Genomic DNA, 8,290 nt, shown 5'->3' on the forward strand with positions numbered 1-8,290 from the left:
CCATTCCTGAGGATTCAGGTGTTATTCCTCTGTACCCAGTAAATTCACGCCATATCCTACCACCCTTCAAACCGAAACACAGCCATGCAAACACAACTGCTTCACGGTAGAAACACGAATGGGACAGAGGTACCCAAGCAATTACTTTCTACTATACTAAGTGTGGATTGCATCGACTTATTATACTCGTCATCATCATCATCCTAGCGGTTTATCCCGGTCGCATCCGAAACCTAATAGCTCCGGAGTCCAGGGTCCGCTGAATCGACTTACTATAATCGTAACTGGAGGTTTTGACCATCAATAACCAGCCGTTACGGCTTCACCAGCGAACGCCGAGCTCATGATCTACCAAAGTATAAGATATGCTCTGCTATAGGTATGATTTCAGAGGGGCCCCACGTTTTTATTTTAGTCTAATATGCCTAAAAGCTATTCTGCCTAGTACTAAAATATTTCTGAACTAGAAGGTCAAAATACCTACTTGTTATAGTGTGGGCTGCTTAGTTTACCTACCAAGCAAACCCTGGTGTTAGTGTTCTCTCATGAACTGCCTTTCGGCCGCTGACATGGTTCATGTTATGACAACCACTACCATCAGAGATATTAATGACCGAGATCACCTACGTAGGTTGATAGGTAAGTAACTATTTATTTATTTTGTAGTTTTCAGTGCACATAAAATAAAACCGTTTAACTTAAAAGTTTTTTTTACCGATTTTTATTTTCTTGTTTTTAGTATTTAGTGAAATTGTTTACCGAATATTCCTCATTCTATTTAATTCATTCAGTGCATCATTATTACATGGTTTCTTACCTGATAATTTAGTACAATCTAATTCCTCAATAGATACATAGCCCTTCCAGAGACTTGACTCGACTTAGAGCCACGTATGCTTGTCCTTCCTCAAACCATTTTGAGCCCAAATATACTACTGCATGGTCGACGGTGCTGCCCTGCATTTTATGGACGGTGAATGCCCATGACAAAACTAAGGGCAATATCCTTTTTTCAGCCGTACCATAATTGAATTTTGCTGGAAACTGTATGGCTTTAGGGTAAATAACGTGTATGCCGTCTGTGCCAAAGTCAATTAAAACTGATGATATATCTGTTTCGTACATTTGGGTTCGATGGAACTGAGGCCAAAAAGGTGTCTGAGTGTCAAGTGTCTGAAAGTCTAGTGTCTGAGTGTCTTGTATCCGAGTGTCCAGTGTCTGAGTGTCTAGTGTCTAGTGTTTAGTATCTGAGTGTCGAGTGTCGAGTGTCTAGTGTCTGAGTGTCGAGTGTCTGAGTGTCTAGTGTCTAGTGTCTAGTGTCTAGTGTCTAGTGTCTAGTGTTTAGTGTCTGAGTGTCGAGTGACGAGTGTCGACTGTCGAGTGTCGAGTGTCTAGTGTCTGAGTGTCTAGTGTCTGAGTGTCTAGTATCTGAGTGTCTAGTGTCTGAGTGTCTAGTGTCTGAATGTCTGAGTGTCTGAGTGTCTGAGTGTCTAGTGTCTGAGTGTCTGAGTGTCGAGTGTCGAGTGTCGAGTGTCGAGTGTCGAGTGTCGAGTGTCAAGTGTAGAGTGTCGAGTGTCGAGTATCGAGTGTCGAGTGACTAGCGTCAGAGTGTTTAGTGTCTGAGTGTCGAGTGACGAGTGTCGACTGTCGAGTGTCGAGTGTCGAGTGTCTAGTGTCTAGTGTCTAGTGTCTGAGTGTCTAGTGTCTGAGTGTCTAGTGTTTGAGTGTCTAGTGTCTGAATGTCTGAGTGTCTGAGTGTCTGAGTGTCTAGTGTCTGAGTGTCAGAGTGTCTAGTGTCTGGGTGTCTGAGTGTCTAGTGTCTAAGTGTCGAGTGTCGAGTGTCGAATGTCGAATGTCGAGTGTCGAGTGTCAAGTGTCGAGTGTCGAGTTTCGAGTGTCTAGTGTCTGAGTGTCTAGTGTCTGGGTGTCTGAGTGTCAAGTGTCTGAGAGTCTAGTGTCTGAGTGTCTTATATCCGAGTGTCGGAGTGTCTAGTGTCTAGTGTTTAGTATTTGAGTGTCGAGTGTCTAGTGTCTGAGTGTCTAGTGTCTGGGTGTCTGAGTGTCAAGTGTCTGAGAGTCTAGTGTCTGAGTGTCTTATATCCGAGTGTCAGAGTGTCTAGTGTCTAGTGTTTAGTATTTGAGTGTCGAGTGTCGAGTGTCGAGTGTCTAGTGTCTGAGTGTCGAGTGTCTGAGTGTCTAGTGTCTAGTGTTTAGTGTCGAGTGTCGAGTGTCGAGTGTCGGGTGTCGAGTGTCGAGTGTCGAGTGTCGAGTGTCGAGTGTCGAGTGTCGAGTGTCGAGTGTCGAGTGACGTCGAGTGTCGAGTGTCTGAGTGTCTAGTGTCTGGTGTTTAGTGTCTGAGTGTCGAGTGTCAGAGTGTCTAGTGTCTGGGTGTCTGAGTGTCAAGTGTCTGAGTGTCTTGTATCCGAGTGTCCAGTGTCTGAGTGTCTAGTGTCTGGATGTCTGAGTGTCTAGTGTCTAGTGTTTAGTATCTGAGTGTCGAGTGTCGAGTGTCGGGTGTCTAGTGTCTGAGTGTCGAGTGTCTGAGTGTCAAGTGTCTGAGTGTCTTGTATCCGAGTGTCCAGTGTCTGAGTGTCTAGTGTCTGGATGTCTGAGTGTCTAGTGTCTAGTGTTTAGTATCTGAGTGTCGAGTGTCGAGTGTCGGAGTGTCTAGTGTCTAGTGTTTAGTATTTGAGTGTCGAGTGTCTAGTGTCTGAGTGTCTAGTGTCTGGGTGTCTGAGTGTCAAGTGTCTGAGAGTCTAGTGTCTGAGTGTCTTATATCCGAGTGTCAGAGTGTCTAGTGTCTAGTGTTTAGTATTTGAGTGTCGAGTGTCGAGTGTCGAGTGTCTAGTGTCTGAGTGTCGAGTGTCTGAGTGTCTAGTGTCTAGTGTTTAGTGTCGAGTGTCGAGTGTCGAGTGTCGGGTGTCGAGTGTCGAGTGTCGAGTGTCGAGTGTCGAGTGTCGAGTGTCGAGTGACGTCGAGTGTCGAGTGTCTGAGTGTCTAGTGTCTGGTGTTTAGTGTCTGAGTGTCGAGTGTCGAGTGTCAGAGTGTCTAGTGTCTGGGTGTCTGAGTGTCAAGTGTCTGAGTGTCTTGTATCCGAGTGTCCAGTGTCTGAGTGTCTAGTGTCTGGATGTCTGAGTGTCTAGTGTCTAGTGTTTAGTATCTGAGTGTCGAGTGTCGAGTGTCGGGTGTCTAGTGTCTGAGTGTCGAGTGTCTGAGTGTCGAGTGTCGAGTGTCGAGTGTCGAGTGTCGAGTGTCGAGTGTCGAGTGTCGAGTGTAGAGTGTCGAGTGTCGAGTGTCGAGTGTCGAGTGTCGAGTGTCGAGTGTCGAGTGTCGAGTGTCGAGTGTCTAGTGACGAGTGTCTAGTGTCTAGTGTCTGAGTGTCGAGTGTCTGAGTGTCTTGTGTCTAAGTGTCGAGTGTCGAGTGTCGAGTGTCTAGTGTCTGAGTCTCTAGTGTCTGAGTGTCTAGTGTCTAGGTGTCTGAGTGTCAAGTGTCTGAGAGTCTAGTGTCTGAGTGTCTTATATCCGAGTGTCGGAGTGTCTAGTGTCTAGTGTTTAGTATTTGAGTGTCGAGTGTCGAGTGTCGAATGTCTAGTGTCTGAGTATCGAGTGTCTGAGTGTCTAGTGTCTAGTGTTTAGTGTCTTAGTGTCGAGTGTCGAGTGTCGAGTGTCGAGTGTCGAGTGTCGGGTGTCGAGTGTCGAGTGTCGAGTGTCGAATGTCGAGTGTCGAGTGACGTCGAGTGTCGAGTGTCTGAGTGTCTTGTGTCTGGTATTTAGTGTCTGAGTGTCGAGTGTCGAGTGTCTAGTGTCTGAGTGTCTTGTATCCGAGTGTCTAGTGTCTGTGTGTCTAGGGTCTGAGTGTCTAAGAGTCTAGTGTCTGAGTGTCTAGTGTCCGAGTGTGTAGTGTCTGAGTGTCTTGTATCCGAGTGTCTAGTGTCTGCGTGTCTAGAGTCTGAGTGTCTGAGTGTCTAGTGTCTGAGGGTCTAGCGTCTGAGTGTCTAGTGTCGAGTGTCGAGTGTCAAGTGTCGAGTGTCGAGTTTCGAGTGTCTAGTGTCTGAGTGTCTAGTGTCTGAGTGTCTAGTGTCTGAGTGTCTAGTGTCTGGGTGTCTGAGTGTCAAGTGTCTGAGAGTCTAGTGTCTAAGTGTCTTATATCCGAGTGTCGGAGTGTCTAGTATCTAGTGTTTAGTATTTGAGTGTCGAGTGTCGAGTGTCTAGTGTCTGAGTGTCGAGTGTCTGAGTGTCTAGTGTCTAGTGTCTAGTGTTTAGTGTCTGAGTGTCGAGTGTCAAGTGTCGAGTGTCGGATGTCGAGTGTCGAGTGTCGAGTGTCGAGTGACGTCGAGTGTCGAGTGTTTGAGTGTCTAGTGTCTGGTGTTTAGTGTCTGAGTGTCGAGTGTCGAGTGTCAGAGTGTCTAGTGTCTGGGTGTCTGAGTGTCAAGTATCTGAGAGTCTAGTGTCTGAGTGTCTTGTATCCGAGTGTCCAGTGTCTGAGTGTCTAGTGTCTGGATGTCTGAGTGTCTGAGTGTCTAGTGTCTGAGGGTCTAGCGTCTGAGTGTCTAGTGTCCGAGTGTCTTGTGTCTGGGTGTCTCAGTGTAGTCCTATTATTTGATACCCATATTGTGGTGGTTGTGGAAAAATATGTACCTAGTCCGCCATATTGGAACGGCGTCCATCTTGAATTTTAAATTTTGACATAATCATCGTGTTTTACTAGTGTAGCCCTTTCATTTGATACCCATATTGCGGGGGTTAATGAAAAATATGTAATCCGCCATTTTGTATCGGCGGCCATCTTAGATTTATAATGTTATTGATTTTATTATATTGTATTGTCATCTAAAGTAAATGTGTGTACCAAATTTCAGATCAATCTGACAACGGGAAGGTGCTTAAATTCCAATTTCTAATTTTGACCCAAATAAATAAATACCGTACGGGTCGAGCTAAATAAAACCGTTTAAAAATGTTTATATTACTGTGGTGAATTCACGAGAAATTGTGTAACCTATTTTATGTACATTCTTTTTTTTTGTATATGTTTTGTTTTATTGCTTTTCAAGTATGTACCAATAGCTAATGTTATTTCGTCATAGTCGTAGAATACTGATGGATCTTTATAAATAATCTTCGTCAGATCCGTCAGTATTCTACGACTATGACGATTTGTGTGCTGTTAGTGACACAAATAAAGTATATAGCTGTCTACCTATTACTACTTAGAGAACAATACAAAGATAAATATACATTACACTTGTGGAGTTTTTTTTATGGGTAAAAATGGTATGGTAACCCCGCCTGCGCTAACGGGATACGCTGGCGGAGCACCAGCGAAGGGTGATGGATGAGAATGAGAACAGGTCAGCACTTTAAAACAGGTTACCACTTTCCATCAGGTGGGCCGTCAGCTTGTTTGCCATTATAAGTAGTGTAAAAATTTTTTTTTATAAGATTTGATATCGGCGAGATAAATTATTCTCTTATTTAAATTTGACAATTTAAAAGATCTTTACTCTAAGCCTACGTAATAAAGTATATTTTCGTTTGACTTGAAATAATATAGCTTATTATTAATATTGTTAAATTTAAAAAAATAATTATGTATAAAATTTCAGACCTTGTTGTGAGGAAAAAAAAGAATATTAGAATATTCTTTAATTAAACAATGTAAAGAGACAACCTACAAATGTAATTTGTAATAATTTTTAATGAAATTTTATGCAAAATGTTATTTGGTGCCATAATAAATCAGAAGAAACCTTTTCCTTGTTTGTTCTTTTTTATTTTATTTTTAATTTATCCTTATATAAAAATCGGTAAAAAAACTTTTAAGTTAAACGGTTTTATTTTATGTGCACTGAAAACTACAAAATAAATAAATAGTTACTTACCTATCAACCTACGTAGGTGATCTCGGTCATTAATATCTCTGATGGTAGTGGTTGTCATAACATGAACCATGTCAGCGGCCGAAAGGCAGTTCATGAGAGAACACTAACACCAGGGTTTGCTTGGTAGGTAAACTAAGCAGCCCGCACACACACACAAGTAGGTATTTTGACCTTCTAGTTCAGAAATATTTTAGTACTAGGCAGAATAGCTTTTAGGCATATTAGACTAAAATAAAAACGTGGGGCCCATTAACTATTTCTGTATTACTTTCTACTATACTAAGTGTGGATTGCATCGACTTATTATAATCGTCATCATCATCATCCTAGCGGTTTATCCCGGTCGCATCCGAAACCTCATAGCTCCGGAGTCCAGGGTCCGCTGAATCGACTTACTATAATCGTAACTGGAGGTTTTGACCATCAATAACCAGCCGTTACGGCTTCACCAGCGAACGCCGAGCTCATGATCTACCAAAGTATAAGATATGCTCTGCTATAGGTATGATTTCAGAGGGGCCCCACGTTTTTATTTTAGTCTAATATGCCTAAAAGCTATTCTGCCTAGTACTAAAATATTTCTGAACTAGAAGGTCAAAATACCTACTTGTGTGTGTGTGCGGGCTGCTTAGTTTACCTACCAAGCAAACCCTGGTGTTAGTGTTCTCTCATGAACTGCCTTTCGGCCGCTGACATGGTTCATGTTATGACAACCACTACCATCAGAGATATTAATGACCGAGATCACCTACGTAGGTTGATAGGTAAGTAACTATTTATTTATTTTGTAGTTTTCAGTGCACATAAAATAAAACCGTTTAACTTAAAAGTTTTTTTACCGATTTTTATTTTCTTGTTTTTAGTATTTAGTGACATTGTTTACTGAATATTCCTCATTCTATTTAATTCATTCAGTGCATCATTATTACATGGTTTCTTACCTGATAATTTAGTACAATCTAATTCCTCAATACATAGCCCTTCCAGAGACTTGACTCGACTTAGAGCCACGTATGCTTGTCCTTCCTCAAACCATTTTGAGCCCAAATATACTACTGCATGGTCGACGGTGCTGCCCTGCATTTTATGGACGGTGAATGCCCATGACAAAACTAAGGGCAACATCCTTTTTTCAGCCGTACCATAATTGAATTTTGCTGGAAACTGTATGGCTTTAGGGTAAATAACGTGCATGCCGTCTGTGCCAAAGTCAATTAAAACTGATGATATATCTGTTTCGTACATTTGGGTTCGACGGAACTGAGGCCAAAAAGGGTGTCTGAGTGTCAAGTGTCTGAGAGTCTAGTGTCTGAGTATCTTGTATCCGAGTGTCCAGTGTCTGAGTGTCTAGTGTCTAGTGTTTAGTATCTGAGTGTCGAGTGTCGAGTGTCGAGTGTCGAGTGTCGAGTGTCTAGTGTCTGAGTATCGAGTGTCTGAGTGTCTAGTGTCTAGTATCTAGTGTCTAGTGTCTAGTGTCTAGTGTCTAGTGTCTAGTGTCTAGTGTTTAGTGTCTGAGTGTCGAGTGACGAGTGTCGACTGTCGAGTGTCGAGTGTCGAGTGTCTAGTGTCTAGTGTCTGAGTGTCTAGTGTCTGAGTATCGAGTGTCTGAGTGTCTAGTGTCTAGTGTCTAGTGTCTAGTGTCTAGTGTCTAGTGTCTAGTGTCTAGTGTTTAGTGTCTGAGTGTCGAGTGACGAGTGTCGACTGTCGAGTGTCTAGTGTTTAGTGTCTGAGTGTCGAGTGACGAGTGTCGACTGTCGAGTGTCGAGTGTCGAGTGTCTAGTGTCTAGTGTCTGAGTGTCTTGTATCCGAGTGTCTAGTGTCTAAGTGTCGAGTGTCGAGTGTCGAGTGTCAAGTGTCGAGTGTTGAGTGTCGAGTGTCTAACGTCTGGGTGTCTGAGTGTCAAGTGTCTGAGAGTCTAGTGTCTGAGTGTCTTGTATCCGAGTGTCTAGTGTCTGAGTGTCTAGTGTCTGGGTGTTTAAGTGTCTAGTGTCTAAGTGTCGAGTGTCGAGTGTCGAGTGTCGAGTGTCGAGTGTCGAGTGTCAAGTGTCGAGTGTCGAGTTTCGAGTGTCTAGTGTCTGAGTGTCTAGTGTCTGGGTGTCTGAGTGTCAAGTGTCTGAGAGTCTAGTGTCTGAGTGTCTTATATCCGAGTGTCGGAGTGTCTAGTGTCTAGTGTTTAGTATTTGAATGTCGAGTGTCGAGTGTCTAGTGTCTGAGTGTCGAGTGTCTGAGTGTCTAGTGTCTGATTGTCGAGTGTCGAGTGTCGAGTGTCGGGTGTCGAGTGTCGAGTGTCGAGTGTCTGAGTGTCTTGTTTCTGGTGTTTAGTGTCTGAGTGTCGAGTGTCAGTGTCTAGTGTCTGGGTGTCTGAGTGTCAAGTGTCTGAGAGTCTAGTGTCTGAGTGTCTTGTATCC

The sequence above is a fragment of the Galleria mellonella genome, unplaced genomic scaffold (assembly GCF_026898425.1).
Source record: "Galleria mellonella isolate WM207_F2 unplaced genomic scaffold, CSIRO_AGI_GalMel_v1 utg1073, whole genome shotgun sequence".
NCBI classification, from domain to species: Eukaryota; Metazoa; Arthropoda; class Insecta; order Lepidoptera; family Pyralidae; genus Galleria; species Galleria mellonella.